The following is an 11,418-nucleotide window of genomic DNA, read 5'->3' on the forward strand; positions in this document are numbered from 1 at the left end:
TACCAAGTAAAACAAAATTCACTTGAAATTATCTGATTATGGATTTATAAACATCCATGCAAAATAATTTTTCTTAGAAAGAGAGGAATTAAGTCCAATTTACATTAGAAAATTTGAATTATCCCAATGATCAAAGAAAATTAAGCAATTAAAAAGGACGAATTCCATCTTAAATTACAAAATGCACAACTGGAAAATTATGGACCCTAATTTGGTCGATCCAACAATGAGCTTACCCGGAAATATAACTATAGAATTCCTGAGCATTAAAGACCTAGGATGGGCAAAGAATAAGATAATAATTTAAATAGTTATCGAGTTTTGTCATTGTATTATACTATTAGGTAATTGTGGTTTCCTAAATAACTACCACTATGTTTAACAGAGGCGATATACGAGGTGATATAAGGATAAAAAGTGGCTCTTTATATACGTTGTTTGTTAGAGGGGGTGTACAAGGAAGGATAGATGGGTCGAACTCCAATTAATTTTATTTTTTTTTAATTTATAATCATAATCAATGTATCTTCCACATAATTTTTTTTCATGTGAGACTAATAATAGTAGATTGGCTCTCTGAACTTGTCCATAATTGTTTTTTAGCTCCCTGAACTTTGCAAATGTCTTACCAGCTCTCTAAACTTGCTTATTCCGTAACAACTGAATACAAAAACCATAATACTAACTCGTGTTAAAGAGCAAAAATACTCATAATGTTTTGGAACATGAGTAATTTTACCCCTAACGTCTAAAATGGTGCAATTTTACCCCTAACATTGGAAACCAAGAGCAATTTTACATTTAACATTGATAAATTGGGTTAATTTGAGAAATAATTCATCAAATTGTTTTCTCGGTCATGAATCTTGTCATCTACACTTCATACGTGCATCATTTTATCGGTAACAAATCACAAACATATGTTGGGATGTGAAAAAAAAATATACTATCTTTTGTATAAATTGGACAAAACAATTCAAAAATTTCACCAATTTATAAATTTGATCTTGGCTACTAACGTTAGGGGTAAAATTGCACCATTTTACACGTTGTGGGTAAAGTTACTCCTGACCTAAAATATTAAGGGTATTTTTGCTCCTTAACCCTACTAACTCTGGTTCCTCAATATTTTGAAAGGTAGGGGAAGAAAAAAATTACCTCACAAATAGATGTATTTTTAGAATTTAGGTTTAATAAGTTTTGGTATTTATTTGGTACAGAATAAGCAAGTTTAGGGAGCTGGTGAGACATTTGCAAAGTTCAGGGAGCTAATAAATTTTTATGGACAAGTTTAAGGAGCTGGTGATACGAAATAAGCAAGTTTAGGGAACTGGTGAGACACTTACAAGTTCAGAGAGTCAATCTACTATTATGGATAAGTTCATAGAGCTGGTGATGTATTAGGCCTAATTTTATTGACCTATTTCAAAGCTTAGTAACCAATTCACAATATAAGCTCAAAAAAAGTGAAAAGACTAGTCAGACTTGCCACTTATCATTTGCTTAAATATAACAGCAATCTATACTATATACTAAATTTGTAGTTAATAGTACTGATGTATCATCTCTTGAAGATATCTATGGCCCGATGTGCCATTTTCTTAAAATATTGTAACTCTTCTTCTTCACAACTTTTCTCCTTAGCTTTGCATGACCATGGTGATAAACCGTTCCCAAATAATTACCCACGTTCTCAATCTACCCATTCTTTATCTATTCAGAATACACGTTTTATTGGTAACTGCTTTTCTTCTTCTTCATTTGCACTTTGTTTTCTTCATTTTATGTCTTACTTCTTCTCGAATTTTGATTGCATTTGTTGTCGATCTGTGTTTTCTAACCGTTCAAATTTGTCATCTTCGAGGGAGGAGTAATTTCAAGAGACGCTTGTTCAAAGAACCTCAGATCTAGTAATCTTCACCTACCCCCAATGTATATATGGAATCTACACCATTATTTAAAATACATAAAATTAATATGATTATTTTTGTTCGTATATGTAACTTCTTAAATAAATTCAGTAAGTAACATCAAAAATGAAATATTATAGATTTGTTTATTTACAATTTTGTTTCAGTAAAAATGGGGTGATGGTTTAAAGCAAAGGAATAGTATACAAAGGAATAAAGAAACAAAAAGAGGAGAACAGAGCAAAACTAAATTCTAGATTGTTCAATCGAACTATAATCACCATAAATGAAAGAACTCCAAAATGAAAGAAAGGTATCTCCGTTCCCGTCCCGTTAATCCCCAATGGGGATCCCCATTATTCCACGTGATAATTGATTTTTTGGATGATTTTAAGTACATTTTAATTAGGTGATTGATTGTTTTCAATTTTTAGTTTTATTTTTATTTTAAAATTTTGAGAATGGTTGCTAATATTTGGTATTATTAGCTACTGTTTTTTAAACGTTTTGCTTTTACTGATTTTTTAAAACGGTGATTCCCCACGGTGAATAGGGAATGAGAAATGTGAATAACTTTTTTGGAACATCTCTAAACTGGATATGGGGTCCCTGTGGGGACGGGGATGGAGATCAGGGGATGGGAAATGCATTCCCCGCCCCATCCGGTTTACATCCGTAGAGAATTCTTGCCGCAGCAGATGAAATCTCTACTTCCACTTGCTCTACTATTATTTTGTATAAACTCAGAAACAATCCCGTGTAGGCTAGCATCATCACCTATGGAATGTTCAATTTATACAAACGAAAAGTAAAGTTTAAGTTCCATATAAGAAGGTGTTTCATCTTAGCAAATTACTAATTAGCATAGATTGTCTCACCACATCTTGTGAATTGCCATTCTTAAGCCAAACCTATTGTAAACAAAAAACTGAAATGAAAGGTTTTGGACAATTTTGACTTCATTTTTATTTTCACTATAAATCCATTTTAATATAAGAAAAAGTTGTAATAAAAAAAACATTTATGAAACCTGTTCTAGAGCTAGTACATATTCTTCATTAGACAATTAAATAATAGTAACTTTGTAAGGATTTTATAAAAGGACAGGTTCACACTGAGCTCATGGAATTTTTCATTATGCAATATATATTCATCTCAATTAACACACTTTCTTCTTTGTCTATGTCATAGGGATGAAGGCTTAAACATTGTACTAACGTGACACATAATATTAATCATAATAAAGAAAATGGATCATAACATGAAGAGTCATATATATTTTACTAAAACTATTATTGGATCTATATTGATAATTTTCATTATAGAACTTCCCATAATTAAACAAGATAACATCTTATTAATATTGATGTTCAGTCGAGATATGTTCAGGTGGTGATCCAGGTCCAGGGTTATGAATTGGGTTTTGTCCTCCATGAGTTTCTCTCAAAGAATGACTGTTTGTCGGGAGCTGGGGTGGTTCTCCACGTCCGGGGTTATGAATTGGGTTTGGTCTGCCAGGGGTTCTTCTGAAAGAATGACGGCTGTGATGAATTGGGTCAGGTCCACCAGGAGATAGTCTAAAAGAATGACCATAAACTCGGCTTGACTGTTCATGATCAGCAGTAATGAGTTGGGATGGGTGATGAATTGGGTCTGGTCCACCAGGAGATAGTCTAAAAGAATGACCATAAACTCGGGATGACTGTTGATGATCATCGGTAATGAGTTGGGTTGGGTGATGAATTGGGTCTGGTCCGCCAGGAACTTCTCTAAAAGAATGACCATAAACTCGGGTTGACTGTTGATGATCAGCTGTAATGAGTTGGGGTCGGTGATGAATTGGATCTGGTCCGCCAGGAACTTGATTGAAAGAATGACGGTAAACTTGAGGCAATTGAAGAGAAGGATTTGCATTAGAAACTTGCACAGTTAGAGCATGAAGAAGAATGAGCATCATAGCTCCTATTGTTGATAAAATCATACTGGATAAGTGTATTGCATTAAGATATCCAATTAGAGGGATATATATATACAAACACGGAAAATCTTAGAGGATCTGATATAAAACCATGAATTGCAAGTATACAGAATTTGAGTTTTATATTTAGCAACTTGGGTCAGAGGAGATTTGATCCCTTGAACCCAAACCAATATCACTACAAAAATAATAAGTTTTGGGTACAAATGATTTGAGACAAATTGTATTTTTAGTCCTTAATTCTAGTTTTGAAATTAACACAGAGGACAATTATATTTATTGTCTTATATGGTTCTTTAATCTAAAATGGGGGACAAGTTTAATTAATAGAATTAATATATATAAATTTATTAACATTAAAAGGACAAAATCGGATTGATTTTGTTCTCCATCTTCTCCCCTCAGCCTCCCTCCCTGTCAGCCGACTCACACGTCTCCATCTACAACCAGCGCCACCGCTTATCCTTTCTCGCTCTTCTCTTTTATACATTTGTATTGCCTTCTCTCCCTTTTATTTCCCTAAAGCCTGATCGATGAATCCTAAAGCAATCCACAAGTTCGAGGGCAAGGGTAAGCAATCGACAAGTTCAACAGCAAGGTTACGTCGGTCATACTGAGTTCCGTAATTTCCTTGCCGTCAATGATATGAGTTGTTTAATTTCTTTTTGCCCATCTGTTCCTCCTCGATTATTTTCTCAAAATTTATGTTGTCGATTTCTATAAACCCGGAAACAAAATCCTGAGCGATTGTTAATAATTGGCGGTGTTTGGAGAAGAGAATGAAGGAGAATATGGGAAACCCCCTTCATCTGAAGTCGTTGAACCATATATCTCTGGTGTGCAGATCGGTTGAGGAATCCATTGATTTTTTACCAGAATGTTCTTGGATTTTCCCCCCGATAAGGAGGCCTGGATCTTTTGATTTCGATGGAGCTTGGTAATTTCAAGAAAATTTTCTATATATCTATCTGGTTTTTTTCAAATAAAAATGGAAAGAAATCTTGATCGTGGTTTGTTGTATAGGTTGTTTGGGTATGGAATTGGAATACACTTGTTGCAGTCGAAGATCCAGAGAACCTACCAAAGAAAGGTGAAATTAATCTGAAAGATAATCATATTTCGTTCCAGGTAAGTGAATCAGGCGACTCATTTGTTAGCTTGGGTTTCGCTGTGGTTAGATAGACCTATAGTTGTATACTAGTGCAGGGTTTGGATTTTGGAATGTCAATTTGAACAATGTTGTCTCTAATATACTCTAAGTTAAGTTGGTTCTAATGAATTAGATAATCTCTGATGCAGGCATATGTTGCAATTTTAGTTAGAAAAATATAATATCAATAAGTATAAACATATGTGCTGTCTCTTTAGGAGTTCTGAATCATAATAGTTTTTTTTCAGTTGGAATATTCAAAATGCAATTTGATGATGTCTTTACCAATTGAAATGCATCAATTTATTTTGGGATAAGGTACCAAAATAGGCCTATGGTTTTTGGAAGTATCAATCTAGCCTCCACGTACAAAATAGCACCAATATAGACTTAACGTTTTAAAAAAGGTACCAATTTAGGCCTTGATAACGGAATGAGACACGTCATTGATATTACTCTGTTATCGAGGCCTAAATGGGTACCTTTTTCAAACGTTAAGCCTATATTGGTGCTATTTTATACCTTAAGCCTAAATTGATACTTCCTCAAAAATCATAGACCTATTTTGGTACCTTATCCCTTTAAATTATAATAGGATTACTTTTTGGAGCTATATGAATATTGTTAAGGGAGGTGCTTACATTAGTGGATTTGTATTATGGTTGGCACTTAGTATACCAAAGGGAAAAGTTAAAAAACAATATTTGAATTTTCTTTTTATCTATGCTAGCAGAAACTAGACCTTGAATATATTTAATTATATTATGTGAACTCCAAGTTTGAAATGTGCAGGGAAATCAGGATCGTGAGGTGCAATATTCTTATTTTTCTTCTTTCGATTCTTCTGCTTATTAGCTGTATAACTTGGGAGGTTGTTTAAATTGGAAAATAGGTTAGTCTGAAAGTTTCTTTTTACTTCATAGCCATTTCACTTTATTTTCTTAGTTTAATTGGACTAATTTCATAACATTAGATGGTATGCTTTTTAAACACTCCTTTTATTGGATCATATCAACAACTCTAAGGGATTTACACTTGAGCACCTCTATTATCTTGCAGATGGTTTTCATGATGCAGGACGTGATAGGTCTTTCTTGCCACCGAACAACTATGAACAAGTTTTGCCTTTTGATTCATATGAGGTCTTTCTTTCACTACAAGAAAATTGCTTTTTGGCAACAAGTTTTGGCAACAACAGAAAAAGTTGTTGCCAAAAATGGACTTTCGCAACAATAAATTTTGTGTCGTTGGCAAAGGTTGTTGGTGTAATTTTTTTTTACCTTTACTCTTCAAAAAAAATTGGCGGGTATGATTCGAGAGAAAGAAGTAACAATTTTGGCAACAATACATTTGTCGCTGTAAATGAGAACCTTTATAGCAACAACTGCATGTTGTTGCTGTAAATTAATGTATTTACAGTAATGACTATGTGTCATTGCTGTAAATGAAAGTATTTACAGCAACGACGACATGTCGTTGCTATAAATGAAAGAATTTATAGCAAACGTTTACAACAACAGTAGAATGTTGTTGCGTAAAAGTAATATATTTTGGCAACAAAAAGGTGGTTGCAAAAATGTTTTTATTAAACTAATAAAAAATAAATACATAATTTTTAATATAAAATGAATGAAATATTTTCAAAATAATATAATATATTCTCAAAATTATATAATTTAAATTGAATTAAAATATATAACATTTTATATTACTTTATATAAAATATGGTATAAGTATTAAAATAATATTTTAATACTTATATTTTTTTATTGTGAAAAAATCATATTTCGAAACAATAGTTTTGTTGCCATTAATTTCTTTTCATTTTTCTTCCACAAATGTTTTGGGTGCAAATTATAAAATAATCATTTTTCGTTACAATATTTGGTTGCTGAAAATAAATCATTTATAGCAACAATTAGATATTGTTGCGTATAAAATTTTCTTTTTAGCTACAACCTAGTTTGTTGTGAAAGAAAATTATTAGGCTAGTTAAAAAATAAAATATATTTAATATATATTAATCATATAAATATATTAATTATTTGACTAACTTTTACTTAATATATAGATATTGCTTAGTAGGCGTAAGTAATAAATATAATTATCAATTTTTATTATTTGGTTTTGATTATATATATATTATAAATTACAAATAATAATGATGATTATTATTATTTAGTTAAAAGTTTATATATATGTTATAAATTATAGTATAAATTTATCATTCTAAATATTAAAATTTTATTAATTGATATAAGGAAATATAAAAAAAATATTTGTACTTTTTTTTTTATGAAAAAACAATTCATATTAGTATGATTAGGTACAGAATTATTAAAGATATAAAGGGTAAATTTGTCTTTGCTGAAGGGACTTAATATCAGCTCTTAATCTGTTTTAAGTGGAATCCCAGCCGTTGATTTGGTTTTGATCAAAACCCTAAAATGTAAAAAGAATGAAAATAACAACTCTCACCGCCTCTGCCTCATTCATCTGCTGCTTCTTCCCCCTCATGCCTCTGATTCTTTCGCCTCCTTATGCGTTCTCAGATCTCTCCCGCCATTGCACAAGAGCGGGGAACCAAGAGAAGGCAGTTCTATTTGGACCTCGACGGACCCTGTTTCTCTTCGGCTCGCATTTTTATCACTTATTTCCAGATCATATTCTCAACATATCTGGATCCTCAATCCTGAGCGTAGAGTGAGCTATCTACATCATTTAAATCGCTGCAATCAGTTGCCTCATTCAGTTCCCATGTTTAAGAGTCACATTGTTAGTCCATTTTTTGTCCGATGATTTGTTTTATATATTTTATCATCAGTACTGTGTTTACAGGTTTTAGCTTTTGATTCTCGAATTTGAAGGAGGGAAAATGAGAAGTACAATTTAGGGCTTAAACCAGTTTGGGTTTGACGTCTCTGGTTTTGATTTCACCACCGAATTTACTGAATTGTAAGTTAAAGATAAAGTATGTTGTTTGATATTAAAGTTCACATTTGGTTCTGTCTTCTGATATCTGATTATATGCACATTTGATTTCCTTAGATTTGGGATTCATTATATTCTTAGTATAACTCAACAACTCTAAAGCTTAATACCATAGGGCATTGCATCTTAAGATTCCATAAGTTGCCAAAAGTTAGAAGTTTGATTCATAAAGAGAATCAGAGAAATTCATTTTTTATAAGAAAACTACCTTTTGCATTGCTTTCGTATGAATTATACAATTAATCTGCCATTACAACATATTGTTTTGATTATATGATTTAGTTTAATGTTAGATGAACCAACAATTTCTTATGTGTTTTTTTTTTTGTCATGGATGCAGATTGACTTCACTTAGCATATTATGAAGGTCTTCTTGAATCTTAAGATATGTGTACTTATTGAAAATTTGATATGCTCAACCCTTGACCTCCGACACTGCTATTAGTATGCTAGCTTGACATCTTGAGTTGAAGTACATATTATGAAGTTCCTATTTTACCTGTGATTAATGGCTTCCCTTTGATGAATAAATTTTGTTTTTCTGTATGTTTAGAGCAAATAGGTCTAGTGATACAAATTGATATTGATGCAGAAAAAAGTACAAGAAGATAGGAAGAGTTATAACTTTTAAAATAGAAATCGATAGAACTGATAGAACCCAAAGGTTAAGTGTTAGATTTTTTGGCTCTGTTGTTGTTTTCACTGTCAAAAGGAAACCAAACCACCTTTCTTCTTTCTTTTGTACCATCAATGGAATATAATATATGGTTTCCTATATTTGTGTTTTTTATTTTTTCTTCTTTAATCATCTTATCTGATTTTAGTCTGTCAATCTGTAAAAGAATTCTGTGTTTGCTTGCATATTTTTTTTTTTTTTTTTTGAAATTGAATATTAGATACTAACTGCTATTAATTGTGATACTTAGAACAAATGCTCATATGTGAATAACTATTTCCTCAGATTACAATTCTTAATTCTGGTTAGAGAATAGCTGATGAAAATGCTCAATTGTTCCTGTTTTCTATGGAATTTCTGTGCTCCTTTTTTTATTAAAATGGTTGATAATGTTATTAGGTATGGAGAGAAAATTGAGAAAGTAACACTATTGGATGATTGGGAATGCCCCAAGTGTAGAGGCATTTGCAATTGCAGCTTGTGCATGTAAGTTGTATTTTTTTTTTTTTAATTCAACTGTTATTTGCAACTTGTCAAGTGTTGTTGGCGAACCTCATAATACAAATTGTTTCAGGAAGAAAAGAGGCTGACACCTAATAAAAAAAATGTAATGTTTAGATCTTGTTACCTAATAGCTTGAATTTTGAAGTTAATTTGAATGTCTATAATTATCTGTGAATTTCGTTGAACAAATTCTAAGTCTCAACACTATTGGACCAATTAGTAATGTAAAATCAATGACCTAATAAGTTGCATGGTTCATGAAGATAATATATATTGATTGATCTCTCAATTAAGATGCATGAATTTTTTGAAATTATCCCTCAATTACCATATTTATATATTTGTTAGTTGATGGTACAAATTATTCAATGGTATTCTTGTGTGGATTTTGCTAAGATATTTTCAATTCTTTATTATATTCTTGAATTATTTGTATTTGTTGATATATATATATATATACCAAAATAGATCTAACGTTTTTGGGTAAGTATCAATTTAAGCTTCACATACAAAATAACACTAATGCATGCTTAAAGTTTAAAAAAGAGTACCAACTTAGGCTCGATAACGAAATGTGACAAAACATTCATACTTATCCGTTAAGTTCCGGTTTCTCACTCCATGTACAATTGATATATCTTAATGGAGTAATATGAATAATGTCTCACGTTTCGTTATCAATGGCTAAATTGGTACATTTTTTAAACGTTAATCTTATATTGGTACTATTTTGTACGTGGAGCCTAAATTGATACTTTCCCAACAACCTTAGACATATTTTGGTACTTATCCTATATAAGAGTTCCCTTCAATCCAAATAAATTAATCAAAAACTCACAAATTTTAAATTTTTTGGGAAATAAAAAAAAATTAAAATTTATGGTCGAAAAATTAATTTAGCAACGACAAATGTTGTTGCAAAACATAAAAATTTATAGCAATGACATGTGTTGTTGCTATACGACAAAATGTACAGCAACTACAGATATTGTTGCGAAAAATCAAAATGTATAGCAACGTTAAAACTTGTTGCGAAAGGTTACAATATATAGTAACGCCATTGTTGTTGCAAATGCCAAATTTCATTCTTCCCTATACGGCCTAAATTTGGCAACAACTAACTTTTTGCAACAAGCGTGTTGTTGCCAAACATATATTTTTTGCAACGATCGGAAAGTCGTTATGGAAACCTTTAGTAACGGAATGTATCATAACAAGCAAATGTTGTTGCAAAAAATTCAATTTCGTTGCTAAAAATATTATCCGCAACAACATGCTTCGTTGCGAAAAATCAAATTTCATGTAGTGTTTTGGGCAGGTAAATTGCTTTCTCTATTTTTTTTGCATTTGCTTGTTCAATGCAATAATCTAGAGCTAATGGTTAATTGTTTTGTTTTGAGAGAATTAAGGATAAAAAAAATTAGATGCAACTATTCTATTTCCTTAGGTTTTGGTCTCCCGATTGAAGAGATTAAGTGTTCTTGTAAAGAAAGGGAAGAAAGGCAACATGGTTTCTGTTGATCACTTCCTTGTTGGTCATTATTTGCTTCATGTTACAGAAATCTATAGATGAGATGTTACAAAATGGTGAGAAGAATATACATTGATCTACCATTTTGTAAACCAATGTTCTTGTTTTGCTGTCATTTTAATTCCCCTCAATTGTTGTTTATGTTGACTTGCCTGATATTTGGTTCAGACATGTTATTGTAAACATGTTACTTCGAGATCTTCTGGTCATGCTTAAAACCCGTAAGTAGCTAGATCTGTACCAACTTATTGGCCACATTAACAGCCTCACCTCTTATTTTTTCAGGTTTTTAATTACATAAGTTAATTATTCTAAAGTTTGTCAATTTCCATGCTATATGTGTGCAGGTCTTTGTAATGACTCATGTTCCGGAAAATGTCTTAGCTTCATTACTTTCTACTTCGTATCAGTCTCGATTAAGGTATGCTTGTTTCTCTAATGCAGAAATTTATGGATGCTGATGTTTCTTTACTGTCTATCACACTCTAATTGAAGTTTTGTCAATGATTTGGTCCTATTAAATATCCTAGAGCAGCAATATTGATTTGGTCCTATTCAATATATAATCACGTGAAATATGATGTTCAAATCACATTCTTCAGTAGAAGCTTTTATGTTTATAGTTTCTCTTTGCATTAACTGCAGTCCTAGAACCACGGCTGTACACATTTGTTATTT

At 31.6% G+C, this 11,418-nt stretch overlaps 1 long non-coding RNA gene across 1 annotated transcript; it reads left to right on the top strand.

Moving 5' to 3' along the window:
• The first annotated feature begins 4,264 nt into the window (after positions 1 to 4,264).
• LOC136201376 (uncharacterized) lies at positions 4,265 to 11,081 on the top strand. The gene is made up of 8 exons (XR_010673807.1): positions 4,265 to 4,825; positions 4,912 to 5,016; positions 5,831 to 5,930; positions 6,098 to 6,180; positions 7,591 to 7,741; positions 7,877 to 7,993; positions 9,105 to 9,191; positions 10,909 to 11,081. It is a non-coding gene; the product is annotated as an uncharacterized lncRNA (long non-coding RNA).
• Positions 11,082 to 11,418: the final 337 nt, after the last annotated feature.

This window comes from Euphorbia lathyris, chromosome 7 (assembly GCF_963576675.1).
Source record: "Euphorbia lathyris chromosome 7, ddEupLath1.1, whole genome shotgun sequence".
NCBI classification, from domain to species: domain Eukaryota; kingdom Viridiplantae; phylum Streptophyta; class Magnoliopsida; order Malpighiales; family Euphorbiaceae; genus Euphorbia; species Euphorbia lathyris.